Source organism: Conger conger, chromosome 2 (genome assembly GCF_963514075.1).
Source record: "Conger conger chromosome 2, fConCon1.1, whole genome shotgun sequence".
In the NCBI taxonomy this organism is placed as follows: domain Eukaryota; kingdom Metazoa; phylum Chordata; class Actinopteri; order Anguilliformes; family Congridae; genus Conger; species Conger conger.
In genome coordinates, this window is record NC_083761.1 from 42363477 (window position 1) to 42381523 (window position 18047).

At 44.4% G+C, this 18047-nt stretch overlaps 1 protein-coding gene across 2 annotated transcripts in view; it reads left to right on the top strand.

The window, feature by feature from the left end:
* Positions 1-18047, top strand: part of tanc2b (tetratricopeptide repeat, ankyrin repeat and coiled-coil containing 2b) — a 234058-nt gene that overhangs the window by 48365 nt on the left and 167646 nt on the right. For both annotated transcript variants that reach the window (XM_061226928.1, XM_061226935.1), the window contains one exon: positions 17978-18045. The gene's annotated coding sequence lies outside the window, so the exon portion shown is untranslated. The remainder of the gene's footprint in view (positions 1-17977; positions 18046-18047) is intronic.

The following is an 18047-nucleotide window of genomic DNA, read 5'->3' on the forward strand; positions in this document are numbered from 1 at the left end:
AGAATGTAAAAGACAGCTGATAATGGACAGTGTGCTCCCAGCTTAAGCTAGCGCGACTGTTTCAGCCCCTTCACGACCTGAAAGACTCTTGACAAGTCAGTCCCTTTGACCACAGTGTGTAACGCTGCTATTGTTCTCCATTGGCAGTGTAATATTACCACCACATGCATTGATATCGGCGCTTTTCTTGCATTCTGCCGGACACTCTGGTTTCAGTTCTCAGGGTCTATATATTTCAACCCCACAAATATTCCAATGAAAGTTACAACCAGATGATTTCTGTTTTCTTCCTAGTTGCTGGAATGGTGGGCTCCATGGCTCCACATTATCTATAACTGCCAAATAAAATAATGTATGAAATCTTACATATTTTACCAAAATGAATGAATGAACATGATAATGACAGCAGTAAGAATAATAATAAAAATATTGTTTAAAACAAATCAAAGAGGCGCACTGGGCACTTGAGGTAAAAGGGGCAGGTTCTCGGGCACCCTGGGCCACATTCACACCAGATTTCGTAAACTGAAGAATCCTACACCCAGGTAGGCACAGACGTTTGCTAACCCACAGCTGGTTTGCACAGCTTTAGGTCTTGCACTGGCAAGACCTGACATTGGCATCGTTTGCATTTTGAATCCAGCCACCTGCGAATAGTAATCCTCCCCCATGTGTTTCTCATCTCATTCTCCCTCCCTCAAGGGGTTGGGGGGATTGTGGGGGATGAGTGTGGATCGGTACACTAGTCATTTCGGTGAAGAGCGTGTAGGTTGTTTTTCACAGATTTATATAGAGCTGTGAAAGCACACTAAGTAAGTAAGAGCCCTGTCTCTGCATCTTGACGGTAATTGGTTGTAATTGACGGTAACACATCTGACCATCTAAATTCACTCTGTCACAGTTGTTAAAGCTCTGATGATGTATTACATACGCATTCACCGTAATGGTGCCATAAGGCTGTCAAAAATTCATAATGCACTCGGATGCAGTGATCAATTTCCTCATTTCTAATTCTCCTCTGCCTTTGTTTGCTAAACGTGTGTAAATTTGAACGTGTTTCTAGGGGGTTGTCTTGTCCCTAACACGCGGCTGTATGTTAATTGTCAGAAATAAGAGTTTGTATTCCGCATGACTGAGAAATGATGAAGTCTTAATATTTGTTTCAGGTTGTTCTATCGCCTGCTCGGCCCACTTTACTCTTCCTATACTGAGAGCATCAGGAGTGAGAAAGCAGGCACGTTTAGTAGAAGGCATTCAGTATGTAAAGCAGCCTATTAAAACTGCTCTGCTGTAACCAAAGGAAAACAACAGCGATAACACTGTGGAGAGGAGAAATTGTTTTTGTTCCCCACTCATGACGTTTTCGGGAAATGTAGCCAAAGCGTCTTTTTCTCTAGGCATCTCGATCAACAGGTTGTTTAATTTCCTGAGGGTCGCAGACAGTGCGTAACTGTCGACAGGGGCTGGAGTTTTGGTAGAGTGGTGGATTCGTTTTTGTAGCTCCTGGGGCTCCGGCTCCCTGTGAAAGGTGAAGGTTTTGCGTGGTAATGACCTCCGCCCTGCAGGTAATTGCGTGCCCGGGGAGACTCATCCTCGGGCAGATGGCTGCACTTCCCCACCGCCAGGGCGGGAGCCGGCAGAGGCGACAGGGCCCCTATTAACCGCGGCCTCCATTAATAATCCATGACGCACAGTGGAGCGGTGCTCGCTGGGAGAAAGCCGTGCCTGCCAGGAGAGCGCTCTCCTCCTGTCCTCATTTCCACACATTCACTCCCCTGCCCCTGAGGAGCAGATGACACACAGACACACATACGCTTACACACACTATCACACATTCATACACGCAGACACACACGCATACACACACTCACACACGCACACACACACACGTGCGCACACACATACACATACATATACACACACACACGCATGCATACATACATACATACATACACACACACACACACAAACAAACAAACACTGCATATGAAAGTGGCAAAGACCATGGAACAGGTCTGTATGGAATAACGAAGCCAGGCCACGGATCTCATGACCTTGGCTTCAATGTGTCTGTATTTAGAATTTTTTCCATAACTATTGAAAGCCTCTAATAGCACAAATCACTTAGTCAAATGCCTTAGTTGCTGCCTATATTTAACCTATATTGAAAGTGATGTCCCTGTCCTCAAAGTCAGAATTTATTCCGTTAAGGTGCTCTCTGAGCATAAGGGACGTTATCAGCCTGGGAAACTCCTGCCTCACTTTCATGATCCAGGTGGGGTGTCTTCCTCCGCTCGTGGAGTCAGCGGTTGCACGGATGCGTCATCCACTTGGCCTCTCCTGACAATCAAACCGTTTGCAGCGTAGTGATGAGAGGAGATGAGCTGTATGTGTGCGTGCGTGTGCACGCGTGTGTTTGTGTGCGCACGTGCATGCATGTGTGTGTGTGTGTATGCGCATTTTGCGCCTATGTGTGTGTTTGTGCTTTGAATGTGGGGTGGTATTCCGTGCTCAGAAGGTTGACTCGCAGCCCTGGGATCAGTCTGGGGTGAAGCGGGGGATGTTAGCCCAGCATCACACATGTTCCCTATCACACGAGAGCTACATGTTCCCTATCACACTCGGAGAGCTACATGTTCCCTATCACACTCGGAGAGCCACATGTTCTCTATCACACTCGGAGAGCCACATGTTCTCTATCACACTCGGAGAGCTACCTGTTCCCTGTCACACTCGGAGAGCTACATGTTCCCTATCACACTGACCAGTCTCCACTGGTCTGACTCACCACTGCTCTCCCCCCAGCAGCTGTGACTCTGCAGTTTTTCGGTGGCAGCTATGCTCAACTGCCGGCTTTACAAATCAAACACATGCAGTGTGGCTTCCTGACCTCAAATCACGTTTTTCCGGTTTCTGAAAATAAGCCACTGTAATAATGTACCAATGTCCATGTCCCTGCCTGCCTGTCAAGGCTAACTTTGAGACTAACTATCTGACTGTCAGCATGAAAAGAGCTTCTTTGAAAGTAATTAAATAACATTGCAACCATTTGTAATTAAGTTTGTCAATGATTTAATTAGCTGTTGATGACATAAAGTCAAATGTATACTAAATGAATACATGTGATGCATTACTGTTTGTAATATGTGAGACTACATGTAGCAGTTATTTGAAATTGCAGGGTAAGCAAAGGTATCCGTTTCCTTAAAATCAATACACTGTCTTGCCTTGAAGGAGGAAAAGATTTGCCATGGCAACAAAAAGACGTAAAGGGATGTAAATTAGCGCCGTAATCATACTGCGCTAATTTAATCATACTAATCTTCAGTCATACTAATCATGAACCGTCTTTGTGAACCATAGCTAGTCATGTTAACTCAAACAAAATAACTTTAATAAATCCAGATTTGTTTCGCCTCTGTGAAACGACCTCCCCTTGGGGCTTACTGTAGGCAGCGTTCTGCTACCCATAAGCATCTCTTTACTGCCCGTGCCATTCCACAGTGCCCATAGCGTGAAGAAGTCATGCTTTTACTGCAGCCTTCTACTATTGGCTTCTATCACTGTACTGTACATTTCAGGGCCACTTGAAGGGTTTGCTTCTTGGAAGCAGGCACAGGAAAATAACCCTCTGGCCTTTTCACTATCCGCAGCATACTGCTCGACATACCTTTGAGGGAATGGAGCTGAACTTTTATCACCCACTGCCCTGCAGCATAAAGACAAAGGGAAAAAACTCAAACATAGAGAAACGATAGGCAATCTGTTTATCTACAAGTGACTATTTGTTGAGTCGCAGGGGTTACGAGGGAGGGATGAGGAACGGTCGGCTGACGAGCTTCTGTTTGCTCATGTCTATGTCTAAGTGCTAAAATAAGTGAAGGGCACGGGACCTCATGGCGGTGCGTTTGAGACGTAAGGTTTGACCGTGTGTCACTCCCTGACTGCTTTCGGTCAGGACAGCGCAAGGCTGAACACTGATGGGGAATGTCATGCAGTAGCACCCCGCACTATAACTGCACCAGCACGACTCCACTGATGGTGCATGCCAACATTTCGCTGTGGAATGACCCTGTTTAATTGGCCCACCGCTGCCAACATACTGTATTTCTTCACCTTGGCGTGTCAGTGGCTGGTCTTTATGTTCAGTGGCCAGTGATCCCCAATGGGTGTTGTTTGTGTGTCAGAGGATAAACAATGGTGTCTGGTTCAGGTTTGAAGCCGTTTTTCTTGAGTGCCTGATATCCAAGCTTAGATCAAGTGTTCAAAGGGGTGGACAGAGGTTCAGATTTGTGGATTTCTCATGGAGTCGTTTGTATCGAGCTGCATATTCCGTAGTGTTTTCCCCTCTCGCTCTGTCTCTTTTTCTCTCTCCCTCCCCCCTCTCTCTTTCTCTTCCTCTTATGGTCTCTCTTTCCATCTCTCTCGCCCCCTGCCCTGCTCTGTCTCTCTCTGTCTCAGTCTATGTGGTTGTTGGCGATGCTGACTGAGACCGTCTGAAGAGGGCAACAGAGCCCAAGCTTTTCCGCCCAGCTTTCGCATCCATCTCCGTCAGCCCGCTATCAGACGGGCCCTGCAGACACGATCTGTCCCCGTAACCTTCTCAAGAGGGCGAGAGCCACGGCAGCTCGTATTACAGGAGGCAAAGCCTGGCTCATCCCGCCAATGAAAGCACAGTCGTCATACCGAGCTCCGGTTGCTAGCTTAGGGAAATGCGTCAGTGCCAATCTCAAATTGGCCCTCCTCATTTTCTGAAGAAGTAGCTACCTGAGGGGTGTATTCAGTATGTGCACTTAGTGGTGTGAAAGAGCCATTGCTTTTAGCACTCAATGACATGGGATTGAAATGCTTGACATTGAGCTTTGACACAGACACAGTTTTGCGCATTGTGACTCGTCTCAACTTCTTGTCTCATCAGTGAAAGCGTCTCAACTGCCGATCTCAGGGGCGAACTCCTCCGTTTGTCACAAACCGCCCATAAACAAAGAAGCGATTAAACTCCGGTCTCAGTGTGATGCTTGAGTCTGTCCTTAGCAGCCCAGACATGCGGATGACACACCAGACTTCCTCAAGGCTACTGAAGGGAAAACAAAGAAGCTATGAATCGTTTGTTTGTGTTGCTGCTGTCACTGGGAACAGGCTGGCCGTCCTCAGTTTGCTGTGGTGCAGTAGGAGATGGGTGTTTGGGGTTTTGTTGTTTGGGAGCTAGATGTTGACATCAGTCCTGTTGACATCAGTTTCGCCAGAAACTTATTGTACATACCAGGGATGGTGATTTTTGATTTCTGGCACGGGGAAGAAACCCGTTCTATCACCAGTCGTAAGTCACAATGGCCAATTTTATATAAATCAATGTTTATGTTTAAGTTTTGTTAGCCCAGTGTCCATAGTCTCCCAGGCTTATGTAACTGGTGATGAAACTTTGAAGCTGTTTTTCTCAAAAACATGGTTTGGTGGCACTCCATATGCAACGGGACACAACTTCTTTGATATCTGGAGTAGAGAGATAACTTTGGCATTGTTAGAAAGGTTGCATTTATAAAACACATGACCATGCCATTTTGCAACTCAGTAATCAAATAGAGGATTCATTTATGGATATGATATTTCATTGGCTATCTAGCCAACTAGCAGCAATGCCAAATAGCTGTCGGTAACTTCTCCGTGAGGAGAGAACACATACCATTGTTGGTAATCTGCTCGTTTTAGTAATGACTTTATGTCCAAACCAGCAGTTAGAATAGAACCTAAGTAATGATGTTGCCACAACATTTACTAGCTGATGTTGGAAGTAACAACATCAGCTAATAAATACTTGGCAAATAATTTTATTTGCCAAACAAAAATGACTTCTTTATCTTCCGATCAGCTCGATTTGAGCAACCATGTACCGTGCAGAAATTAACCATTATAAATCTGGATTATTGCTGTATTTATAATCTTTATAATCATTTATAATGACCTGAGATTTAAATAGAATATTCATTGGGGAAAAAAAACACATGCAGTTGTACGGACCGGTTGTCCTCCAGCATGGCTGATGAGTCAAGGTCACAGGATTTGTGTCAAGTATTAAGAATGAGGAATATGCTGTCGCTGCCTTTATCAAACCTACCATGCATTAAAAATAAAAATAAACACTTTCAGCTGCAGGCTCATCATGCTTGCTCTCCCTTAAAATGTTGTACCGTGAGTTTACTGCGGGTATTTGTAACAAAAAAACTTTGTATGTAAATCCAAAGTTTGATACTACAAAGTCAGGGTATCTATGATGGTGTTTCTTGTGGTTTATATTGGATAAGGATTGTATTTATGGTTTTGTATTGCTGTGTTTTATTGTAATGGTATTTGATTTAGCCCCTGTTTTAATTGCACATAGCTATATTATATTTTGTTTATTACTATTTTATTGGAAGTGCATTTAGAAATTTTATGTTTTAGACATTTTAATTATGTTGATATTGCTGTATGTATGCTATATCAGGCTGTGATTCTGCAGTTCTGTAGCAATTGCACTGCTTGTTCTATTGAATATTAAATCAGATCCTATAGCCGAAAGTAACTCTGTACTTAACTTGAGTACTTTTTTTTGGATGACTACTTTTACTCTTACTTTAGTAATTATTATTTTAGAACTTGCTTGCTAGAATTATATTTTTGATAGTTATGGCTGTTTATTGTTTGGAAGTGCATATCATTCTATTCCGTTGTGCTGTATAAAAACAGTTCTTAGATATAAATATAATCCATTAATCAGATTAATAAAATAGGTTTTTAATCTTTGTTGTACTGTTAGCACTTCCCTCTGGGGTCTTTCAGCGCACCTATCCCTGGTTCTGGGTATGCACTTTGCACTTTGATGTACGTCACTCTGGATAAGAGCGTCTGCCAAATGCTAATAATGTAATGTAATGTAAAAAGTAACAGAGCTTACTTGAGTACAGTTCATGTCACTTTTGTAGGCCATTTGAATGCCTAATGTGGAGGTAGTAAATATGCCTCTGACAATTTCAATAAAACTGTGTGTGTAATGCCTTATGCAACGGCTTACCAACAACAAGCATATTTGTAATAAAAATCTGTTTCATAGTAGATGAAGAAATATCTTCATCTTTTTTTCATATGTTAAATTAATAAATGGAACCACAACATGTGCATGCATCATATAGCCTTTAAGATTATATCCGATGATTGATGATTGAATCAATTACTTGTCGGATACTTTCCTACTCTATCTTTTTCATTTAATTGCAAAGGCTATATGCATGTACATCCTTAGTATATCATTAGTACATATGATTCAGAGCTTAATTTTATCACCTATATATATATTTTTTTTCCTGCTCATCTGGAATTTTGTTACTTTGCACTCCCCCATATCAACAAAGAATGGTAGAGTATAATGTGCTAACTGACAGGTCCTCAAAAATGTCTGTATCCTCCCACTGCTGCTTTTCCTCCTTTCTTGTTTTTGACCACGAGACCATGGGCTCACTGTTGACCAGAGGAGTCCCTCTTGTGCGGTGAGGCACTGAATCCCCTTTGTTGCACTTTGACCTGTCATGCACCCTTGTGAAGGGATTTCAGCCACACTTAGCCTGGGATGGTCATGACTCAATTCCAGACCATGGGATGTGTCACCACCCTGGTCTCCTGCACAGACTGCCTGGTAGTCTCACCCTATTCCTTGTGCATAAGAGAGGGCTCCCAGAACCTGATGCAGTAGCTATGAATCACCAGCATATAGGAGGAGAGTAGGTATTCAGAGACTACGGTCAGGGAGGGAACCATCAGCTCCTGCCTGATGGGAATCAAATGGCCCCTCTTCCGCATCCGTCTCGTCAGCCCGCTATCAGCCGGGCCCTGCAGACACGATCTGTCCCCGTAACCTTCTCAACAGGGCGAGAGCCACGGTGGCTTGTATTACAGGAGGCAAAGCCTGGCTCGTCTTTCGAATTAAATCACAACAGCAAGAAATTAAGACCTTTGTCCTGCCCAGCCTCTCATTTGCTGGAACAGGTCCTAATTCCAGCCATAGCATGCACTTTATACCACTATGAACTCTAACAGACTGAAATTCATCTAATGCTCTTGAGACAACCGGTTCTCTGCTCAGAGTGAATGAAGACTATACAACATCAAGGTAGAGCTGGGCGATATGCCCTCAAATCAATATCACAATAATTTTAGAAATTTACCTCGATAACAATAAATGCACAATCATTTTTGTGGTTCAAAAACAACACTTTTTAAACTACTTTTAATATTAATTGCAAGCTAAATCTAAAAGTCTCACGTCTTATACAATAATACATAAACATCAATATTAAATCAAATATAATGGATTGTAAGCTAGTTAAAAATACAAAGCAGCTGGCTAACGCACCACCTCCTCCTCCTCAGTCCTCCTTTGCTGCTGATGACTTTGCTGATTTCTTCGATGAGAAGGTCACAGTCATCTGCAGAACCTTTACAACCACCGCCCCCCTCACTGTGCCCTTCCCCCCCCTCTGGGCCCATCCCTTCCTTTTCCACTTTCTCCCCCTTACAGACTCTGATGTTTCTCAACTCCTGCTCTGCCACCGCCCTACAACCTGTGCCCTTGACCCTATCCCCTCTTCTCTTCTCCAAACTATCACACCTGACATTCTCCCATTTGTCACCTCCCTTGTCAACTCCTCCCTGTCTTCCGGCTGTTTTCCGGCATCCTCCAAGAGGGCCCACATCACTCCGCTGCTAAAAAAGCCTACTCTGGATCCCTCCATCATCCAGAACTACCGCCCGGTGTCTCTTCTTCCTTTCCTTTCTAAAACTATAGAAAGAGCCGCTTCTACTCAACTTTCTTCTTTCTTTTCTAACAACAACCTGCTAGACCCCCATCAGTCTGGCTTCAGATCGGGCCACTCGACAGAGACTGCACTCCTCTCCGTCAGTGAGTCACTCCATACCGCACGAGCAGCCTCCCTCTCCTCTGTCCTCATTCTCCTAGATCTCTCTGCTGCCTTCGACACTGTGGATCACTCCATCCTCCTGTCTGCCCTCTCAGCAACGGGCATCTGTGGCACAGCCCTGGACTGGATTGAGTCCTACCTCTCTGGTCGCTCCTTCCAGGTTGCCTGGGCTGGTTCGGTATCGACACCTCGGCCCCTCGCCACAGGAGTTCCCCAGGGCTCAGTCCTAGGCCCGCTTCTTTTTTCTCTTTGCACTCGCTCCCTTGGCCCTGTGATCACTGCACATGGGCTATCCTACCACTGCTACGCGGACGATACCCAACTCTTCATCTCGTTCCCGCCGTCTGATACACAGGTTGCAGCCCGTATCTCTGCTTGCCTGAGGGACATCCAGAGCTGGATGGAATCCGCCCCTTTCTCACCCCCTACTCGACCCAGCTCCTGGTCCAAGCGATGGTTCTGTCCCGCCTGGACTACTGCAATTCCCTCTTGGCTGGCCTCCCAGCGTCCGCCATCAGACCCCTCCAACTCACCCAGAATGCAGCAGCTCGTCTGGTCTTCAACCTTCCCAAATACTCACACATCACCCCCCTGCTTACTTCCCTCCACTGGCTGCCTGTCATGGCTTGCATCAAATTCAAAACATTGGTGCTAGCCTTCCAAGCAGTTAAAGGGTCTTCCCCAGCTTATCTACAAAAAATCATCAGACCCTACACCCCTGCCAGACCTCTTCGTTCAGCCTCCACAGGCCGCTTGGCACCTCCCCCTCTCCGAACCTCCACCTCACGCTCACGACTACTGTCTGTTCTGGCTCCACGGTGGTGGAACGAACTCCCCGTTGAGGTCAGAACTGTAGAATCTCTCCCCACCTTCAAGCGCAAGCTGAAGACACACCTCTTCAAGCAGCACCTCTCCCCGTCCCTCCCTACCTCCCTGTGAACCTTAATTGTTGTCTCTGTGATGTGCTTTGTGTATCGGTATTTTTAGTTGGCTAGGTAAGCAGTGTTTGGATAGTTAACTTTGGTCACTTTTTCTCTGTTTGTTTGTTTATTTGTTCTCAAAAAATAAATAAATAAATAAATAAATAATAAAAATAACAAAAAAATAAAATAAAAAAAAGGGCCCTCGTCCTTATCTTTGTTGTACAGGTAGCAGTTGAAATTGTACTTCCCTCTAGGGTCTTTCAGCGAACTTATCCCTGGTTATGGGTATGCACTTTGTTGTACGTCGCTCTGGATAAGAGCGTCTGCCAAATGCCAATAATGTAATGTAATGTAATGGTATAAAACTACATATGCTTACTAATGTCACTGACTGGAGATGACTAACATTAGCCACAAATATCACATTCTCTTATCTTACCCATAATTTACATGCTGCTAAGCATTGTCCCTTTTTACTTTATGAATAAACTATACCAACATGTTCACCACAACTTCGTATGGCAAATAGGCTTTGCTGCTATATAGTTAGCTAGTTCGGTAACTGTCACTTCAGATATCAGTCACTGCTGGTAGACTGATGCGTGTCTTATTACAGTCAGAAGAGTCATGACATTACAGTACAAGTGTGTCTCAAATGGATTTTGTATTCTTGCATTAGAAAGTAGTTGACTTGTTAGTGTACTTAAGTTAAGCTTATAAGAAGACGAGCTCACAACTTCAGTGCTGAATTTTGAACGAGGGCTGGCCGAGGCAGAAACTTGTGACTGGATATTATGAAGTAGTCCGACTGGGTGTTGTAGTTTAAGTGGATGGTTCACAGTGGCGCAAGTTGCACACCAGTTTTATCGAAAAGAATTGAAAAACAAATTTATTGAACATTCGGACATTAGCAAAATGAGGTTGGATGGGGACACTTAATAATTAATTTTTGATTAATTGCCCAGCTCTATGTCATGGGACATGTTTTTTTTAGGCCTTTTTAAAATTGAATGCATAGGTGCTTCATTGCGCTCTTCCCCCCCATGCCCCCATCCCACCCCCCCAAAAATAAAATAAAAAATAAATATAAAAAAACATCTGCCATTTGATGGCTGACCCATCCTGTGGGACTGAGGCACTGCCTGAAAGGAAAGCCAGTCGCTTAAACAACCGGCTGAATAATTACTCCAGTGCCCCCCGTTTTCTCTGTTGAGGCCGTGCCCATGTTTAGGTTTGCATACGCCTCACAGGGGACGTCTGAACTCGGCACATTGCAGGTGTAGACAAAGCCATGAAACGGTTAATACTTCCGCCAGTGTTACCCATGCAGACTCAACTGCATCACAGCATGCTCCTGATAGTGAAGATTGGCGGTGCCAAATGTGTACAGTCCCTGTTTATGTTTCCGATTGCCTATCCTATGGACTGTTCAAACAGCTCTGTGAATAAATTTAAAGCCCATTTCTGTGGAATATCCTGTCCTTGTGTGTAAGAATATGATCTACGGCTGTAGATCTATGGCTTTACACTGTCAAAGTACAGCTGTGGGGCTTTAAGTAAATTGTGTCAAAGCAAAAAAAAAAGAAAGAAAAGAAAAGCCATTAAGCCACCATCATATAAATGTATGCAGAATGTCAGGTTTACACTCAAGCAGATTGCCAGGGATGTGGTTACATTCTTCTGCTTTTCTTCCAGTTCAGTCAGCATTTAAATGTGGGAGTTTGGTTAAGTAAACAGAGCGCTCCCGACTGTGTCAAGGTGCACTTTACTACTCCACCTTCCTTTAGCCTACTTTTACAAAACAAAGCCATTCCTGTGATTTGTGCTATCGTCAACAGTTTTTTGAATCTTCTGATAAAAATGTGCATTCATTCTTTTATTAACTTTAGTTGCTGAAAGGGTGCGTTTGAACAGCACTGACGAGCAGAAGGGAATCTCACGTTCTCGCCCCTTCTCGTACTGGATTAAAAAGGCAGCGCGCTGCTTTGAACCCAGCTAAGCAGGAGTCCCGTCTTTAGATGCAACCTGGAGCTCAAACTCCTGGTAGAGCTCAGCTCCAAAAGCGGGTAAACAATGGAGTGAATTTTACTGTATAGCAGTGAAATGAATCTAGCTGATAATATTCCGGCATATGCTGCGGAATTGTCTTTACCTTCTCAGAAAGAAGATGAACCCTTTCAGATTACAGGATAGGATAGCAAGTACTGCCGTTCCCTCATGCATTGTACCACTTAGATGTTCCTCCCCAGAACCGAAGTAATAGGGGTCAGGCCCCTTGTAATACAATGGAGAAAGTTCATATCGCCGAGTATTAGAAACTAGAGCTTTAGAGGTATGCTGGGCAATGTACTTTGTGTACTGGAGATCTTTCATCGAGCTCTGGCAGAATTGAGCAAAACAGCCACATGACCCATATTTGATGGTACATTGTTTTATGTTCTATGGCTTTCAGATGCAAGTGAGCATTTGACATTTCAGTTTAACGATAGCATGACCTCAGTTTATTACTTTGCTTTAAAATGTTGACAATAAAGAATGAACAGTTCCCTTGTTTTCAGGAATAATGTTTAGATCTGCTCTGTAGCTCAGAAGATTCGAGTAAACACGGAGGAGAATGTTTATTTTTATTTTTATTCAGCCGTGTTCAGATTAAAAATATATTTTTGAAGAGCGACCTGGCCGAGACAAGCAGCAGCAGGTCAAATACACAGAGTTACAGAAACATACTGAAAATTACAATACACAAGTTAAAAACAGATCTTAAATATAGTACAGCACCCTATGTCTAAGCAAAACATAGACATGGGAGGGACAGAGTACTTAAGTGGATTTAAAGAACAAATTTGCCAAATTTGAGTTAACTCAAGGCTCAAGTGTCTAAACATTGTGAAGAGATTACCATATGTTGTTAAAGGGACAGTTGTTTGTTTTGAATATACATTCCTAGTGTGATATTTGGATATTGAACCTCTTCTCTGTGCTTGATTGTTGTAGAAGATCCATTTATGTAGCCAGCCAAAATAAAGAGAAACTTTGTTTTGGGCTGTTTTGGTTTGGCCCGTTGATGCAGGGTCAGCATTCCTCCACTTGGCTGAGAATGTCAGTGAGTGTACACTCACACAAGCTCTTAACTGCTGCTGCCCAGCCTGCCAAATCTCTGTCTGATGATTATCTCCACACCTGAAGCGTTTTCTCTCCTGCAAATCCCCTCAAAAAGGAGAGGTGACTTACCGTAAGGCCGTCTTATTTTCAAGAGGATTTCCACTGACAGAAAGGCAGTGAAACCTGAAACAAAGAAAATCGCTAAATCACAAACCCCCCACAATGTGAGGATTTATTACTGAACTACGAAAAGCAGAGAGCCCGGGTAAGACTAATTATCAATTAGGATGCTGCTCACAATGTGTGCTAGCCCTCGCCTCCACCTCACCACTCTGGATTAAACATGCGGTTATGAACGAGGGAATTAAAAAGAACAACAAGCTTAATGGAAACGTGTGTGAAGAAGATTAACAAACGGATCTTGAAGAGTTACCACACTTGGACTTTTTTCAAGGAGTGAATCTGAAAAGTAACGCTCAGCACCAGGCTTTAATACATAATTTATAGTGCGTGTCTAACCGATTCATCTCACTCCCGCCTTTCCCCGAAACCCTTTCACTGAAATGAAAGCAACTCCAGGGCCTTGGGAGGCTCTGTAATGGAGAGAAGTACAAAAACATCAGTAAAATTGAACCGGCATCCATTTGGATTTTGCATTATAACCGTTGGAATTGTGTCATTTCCAAAGCCTTTGTCTCACTTGGATCATAGTTTAGGTCTTTGTCATCTTCAGTGGCAACATTAATTGAGTTTGAACCAGATTGCACACAGGGTTAAGGTCGTGGCTGTAGCTATATGTGGTTGTCCATTGTTCTTTGACATACAGGATGCCTTTCTCGTCTGTCTTTCCTGTGCATTTGCTCAGCTCTAGTACTTTATTGATTTGTGTCCTTTCTATCCCTCTCTGTCTCCGGTTCTAATTCTGTACGGTATACCGTAACCCTGGATTATTTGATAGGCTGGTGGGTACAAGTGCAGAGTCCGGAGGCAGATGGATTCCAACACATTTGTAAAGACGTAAGAGTCACAGTCGCGCCTTTTTCGCTTTCAGAAATAGACACAGCCAAGGTCAGAAAGTCCCTGTGGAGCAGCTCAGAGAGAAACTCAAGAGCTTGTGCAGCTGGGCTGCATCTCTCCCCGCTGCACCTGACCCCAGCTCTGCCAGAGACGCCCGCCTCGTCTCCACGGAAGCTTCCGGACCCGGTGCTGCCGCCCCGCTGCTGCTGCTGCCCCGCTGCCGTCCCAAGGGCCGCTGCCAAACACGAGCTGGGGCCCGCGGGCCTGACGTGTTGACGTGTGCCGTTATCTGGCTGCGGATTTGAGAATCTGACACCACGGAAAGGAGGGAGCACCTGGAGACGGGTCGACACACTACGCTCAAGGCCGGCTCCTCATGCTGTTCGTCCTAATGTAACATAACATAACGTGATGGCGAGAGTATGCCATTCAGCCTAGCGGTGCTCACCTTTTCCTACCCGTAAGTATACCTACTGCTTAGTTTGCCTAAAAACTAAATAGTGTCTCGCACCATATGAAACCTGATCTTGTTTCTGCCTCCACTGTTCTGGCAAGCTATTCCACACATATATTTCCTAATATCTGTATGGAATTTCTCCTTTGCCAATTTCGATTTGTGCCTCTCGTTCAGTTATACTCCTGCTCTCTGCCAGCCCGTGCTCCCTTCTCCTCACAGTTTTATTCACAAAAACATCTTCCCTTCTGGCAATATCCTGCTGTTGGTTTATGTACATTGTATGTCTATGCAAAAGAGGCGTTAACGCGGAACTTTGATTCAGATGGGCGCCCAGAAATAATGGGAATTTGTGGGGATTATAAATGGAAACAATGTTTTAGCTTATTTTGTGAGTCATGTATATAGGCAGTGTGTGGATAGTAGACTGTAGACTGGTTTAAATAAAATGCAGTGGGGCTGAAAGATTAAAGGGTGCTCGAGGCACATGGTGTAAGTAATTGAGCTGAACGGCAAACTTATGCCAAGGTGCTTTTCAAGATTTAAGGCCACAGTATCAAATAGTTTCTTCATCCTAATGTGTGTTATACTTGAATATGAAGATCATTATGAAAAATGAGAATTATTATCTTTTTATGACATCCACATCCTCCCAGATTGGTTGAACAGATGATGACCTCTTTTTAACCTGATTGGCTATTGTGATGTAGCGTCCACCATTGAGCAAATCCCGTAACTGTATGTGCGTAATCCTATTTTTGTCCATTTCACGTTTGCGGGTCCCTGCTTGACTGGTGATTTTCCAGATGTCTCTGTGGTCTGCCGTGCTCTTAGGGAGTCTTGTGCTGCCAGATACTCTTTTCCCGGAATTTCAGAGGAGCTGCTAGCTCTCCAAGTCGACCTCCAACCAAGTCCCTATGAAAACAAAGATGCTAATGTCTTCATCTTGGGATCAGTATTCAGATGCTTATCAATTATATTTTTTATCATTGAAAAAATTAAGAATCCCACATAAAAAAGAACAGATAACTCATTAGAATTATTTTTCCTGTCTGAAAAAGTGTCTGTCTATTTGCTATGAGGCATTATACATACAAAAATTTTGTTCACTCACAACAATTTTTGAAACCGGTTTCTTAATGAGGTTTCCGGTGTCGCATGCATGTCCCTCATTGAAATTGCTGTCACTCCTTACCTTCATTGCCGTATTAAATCTATGTGGCCCTGAGCCCGTCCTGCAGAGAGGGAAAGTGACAAGAACCCTTTGTCCTGTCCGACTATACTGTACCAGGAACGATGGGCCATTTACATAACCGTGCGTGGGGCTATTGCAGATCAGCACTGGGCCAAGAAATGATGGATTAATCCCATCTTTCATCCATCTGTTTATTCTTCACGTCAAGCCCGTCTCCGTAACGAATCGCGCGGTCTTCCGAACGGGTCCGCTGCTCACTCGGCCGGCCCGCTGGCTTGCCTCCCAGCACCCTCTTGGCGAGCGGGGTTAAACGCGGGCTGCGTCACGGTTCAGAAGAGGCGGCTGGAGAGCCTCTCGAGCCTCGGCCATTAGAGGAGAGAATGGATGTGTTTTTTGGCAGCCGTAGAAGCGGCCCTGATTGCGGACTGCTGGCTAAGTGCTTCCAGCGTCGGAGGGGGAGTGCACGAGAGGGAGTGGAGTGCACGAGAATCGGCGCAGTCCAAAGCGCTTCTGTAGCTGAGGAGCCATGTCAGAGCCTGTCAGGCCGAAGCCCCGCTACCTCCCGGGCTGTTCGCGACACCCAGTGCTCTGCTCGCCCTTTACAGACATCAGAACGGTTGTGCGCTGTGTAGGGGTGCGCGAGTAAGCTATATTAACTGTATCCGTATCTTTACTCGTAAGTGGGCGTAAATTACTGGGGGTTTCCCCACAAAAAGGGGGAGGTAGCCACTGTGATCTGTGAGCCACAGACATGGCAAACGGCTTGCCAGTGTTGCTTGCGTTAATAGAGAAAAATTATACTCTAAATCAGAAATTTGATTAGTCTACCACACCTTGCACTCTGAAATGAGTTGAACGGACACTCTTTAAACTGTAAAATCTACTTTTTTAACACTTGTTTGTTCACAGTGCGGTGTTCAGGACCTTTTGGTGTTGTAGATTTTTGCTGAAGTGCCGTGCTCCGCTGTCACAGGGAGGCAGGCGAGCCACGTAAGCGATGGCAGCAGCGAGTGCCAGCTGCCACTCCAGGCCGGCCTGGCTTTGAAGAGGCCAGCCAAAGACGTGCCAACGCCCTGTTTCTGTATTATTGGATTTGTAATTTTATGCTTCGCTGTCCCTGGGGAAACTGGAAGAACTTCTGGGCTTAAGTCCTGCTTCTTTGAGTACTGCCGTGGTTACTGCTGTCACAACTCGCGAGCACAAAACCGCATCCATCTTGTCATGTTGTTCAAACAGGGAAAATAGTGTGTAGTTATAAATGTCAAGCGTATGATTGGTTCCTAATTACAGACTTGTCTCACTACTTGAGAATGCCATGAAAATGACATAAGCACTGGCAGTGGTCCTCTTGCAAGTGGCTTGCGTTTGCTTCAGTGGGTAGTAATCATTGTTGTCCTCATCTCAAAAAATGGAAAAGATATTGTCCGGCTTATGACTGAGCACTTTCAAAAAGGGTGAATTGATAATCAATCGCTAATTAAAGCTCTCCCGCTTAAGCTATACTTTGCAATGCCATTATTTCTAAGTCTACATTTTTTACAGAATCCTTAGGGGCACAAGTAGAACCAATGAAGATGGTTTAGGAGATTTCTTAAAACCTTTTATTCAAGTCTTCTACAGTCTACAATTTTAATAGTATAACTGATTATGTTGTGAACAGTGTTAGAACTGCTGCGGAACACAGACGTGACCGCTGTACTGAACGTCCTATACTCGCCACAGTAACAGCTATTCTAAATATGCTAACACCATCGTGCTCAATGCATTAATGTGTGTACTCGGTACAATTGCACTGCTTGAACATAGTAACAGCACCGCTGTAGTGAACACAATAACTGGAAGGGTCTGTGTCCACTACGCCTCTTTATACAAGCACCAGCACCTTTTTTCAGTTGTTTTCCATAGGGAGACAATGTCACTTTTCATCATCCGACCAATCACAGCTTAGATGGGGCAGGACTTAAAACACCATAAAACGACCCTAAACGTTACCATAACGACCCTACACGTTACCCTAACGACGGCTTCGTAACATTGTTTCAAATTCAACGGCAAGAATATGGAGGAGAAGATTGTTTTAGCGGTTTCCTAGTATCCTTCAGTTTGTTGAACTCATATATGTATATATATAAATAAATAAATAAACAACAATCTTCCGCGACGGACGGTGTTCTAGCATGTTCGGGTGAGATGTTATGTCATAAATATGTAACTCACATGCACCACTTTTTTAAGGTGCATCGTCCCCACGTTTCCCAGCGCCCTGTCAGTGCTTTTTCTGCCAGATAAAGCCTAGTGGACACAGAGCCTGACTCCACTCTGCTTGTCTTTCCAGCTGACTGCTGTTGCATGGAGGGAAAAGGAAGAGTGCCCTGCTGTCTGCAACCCAGCCCAGAACCCACGGT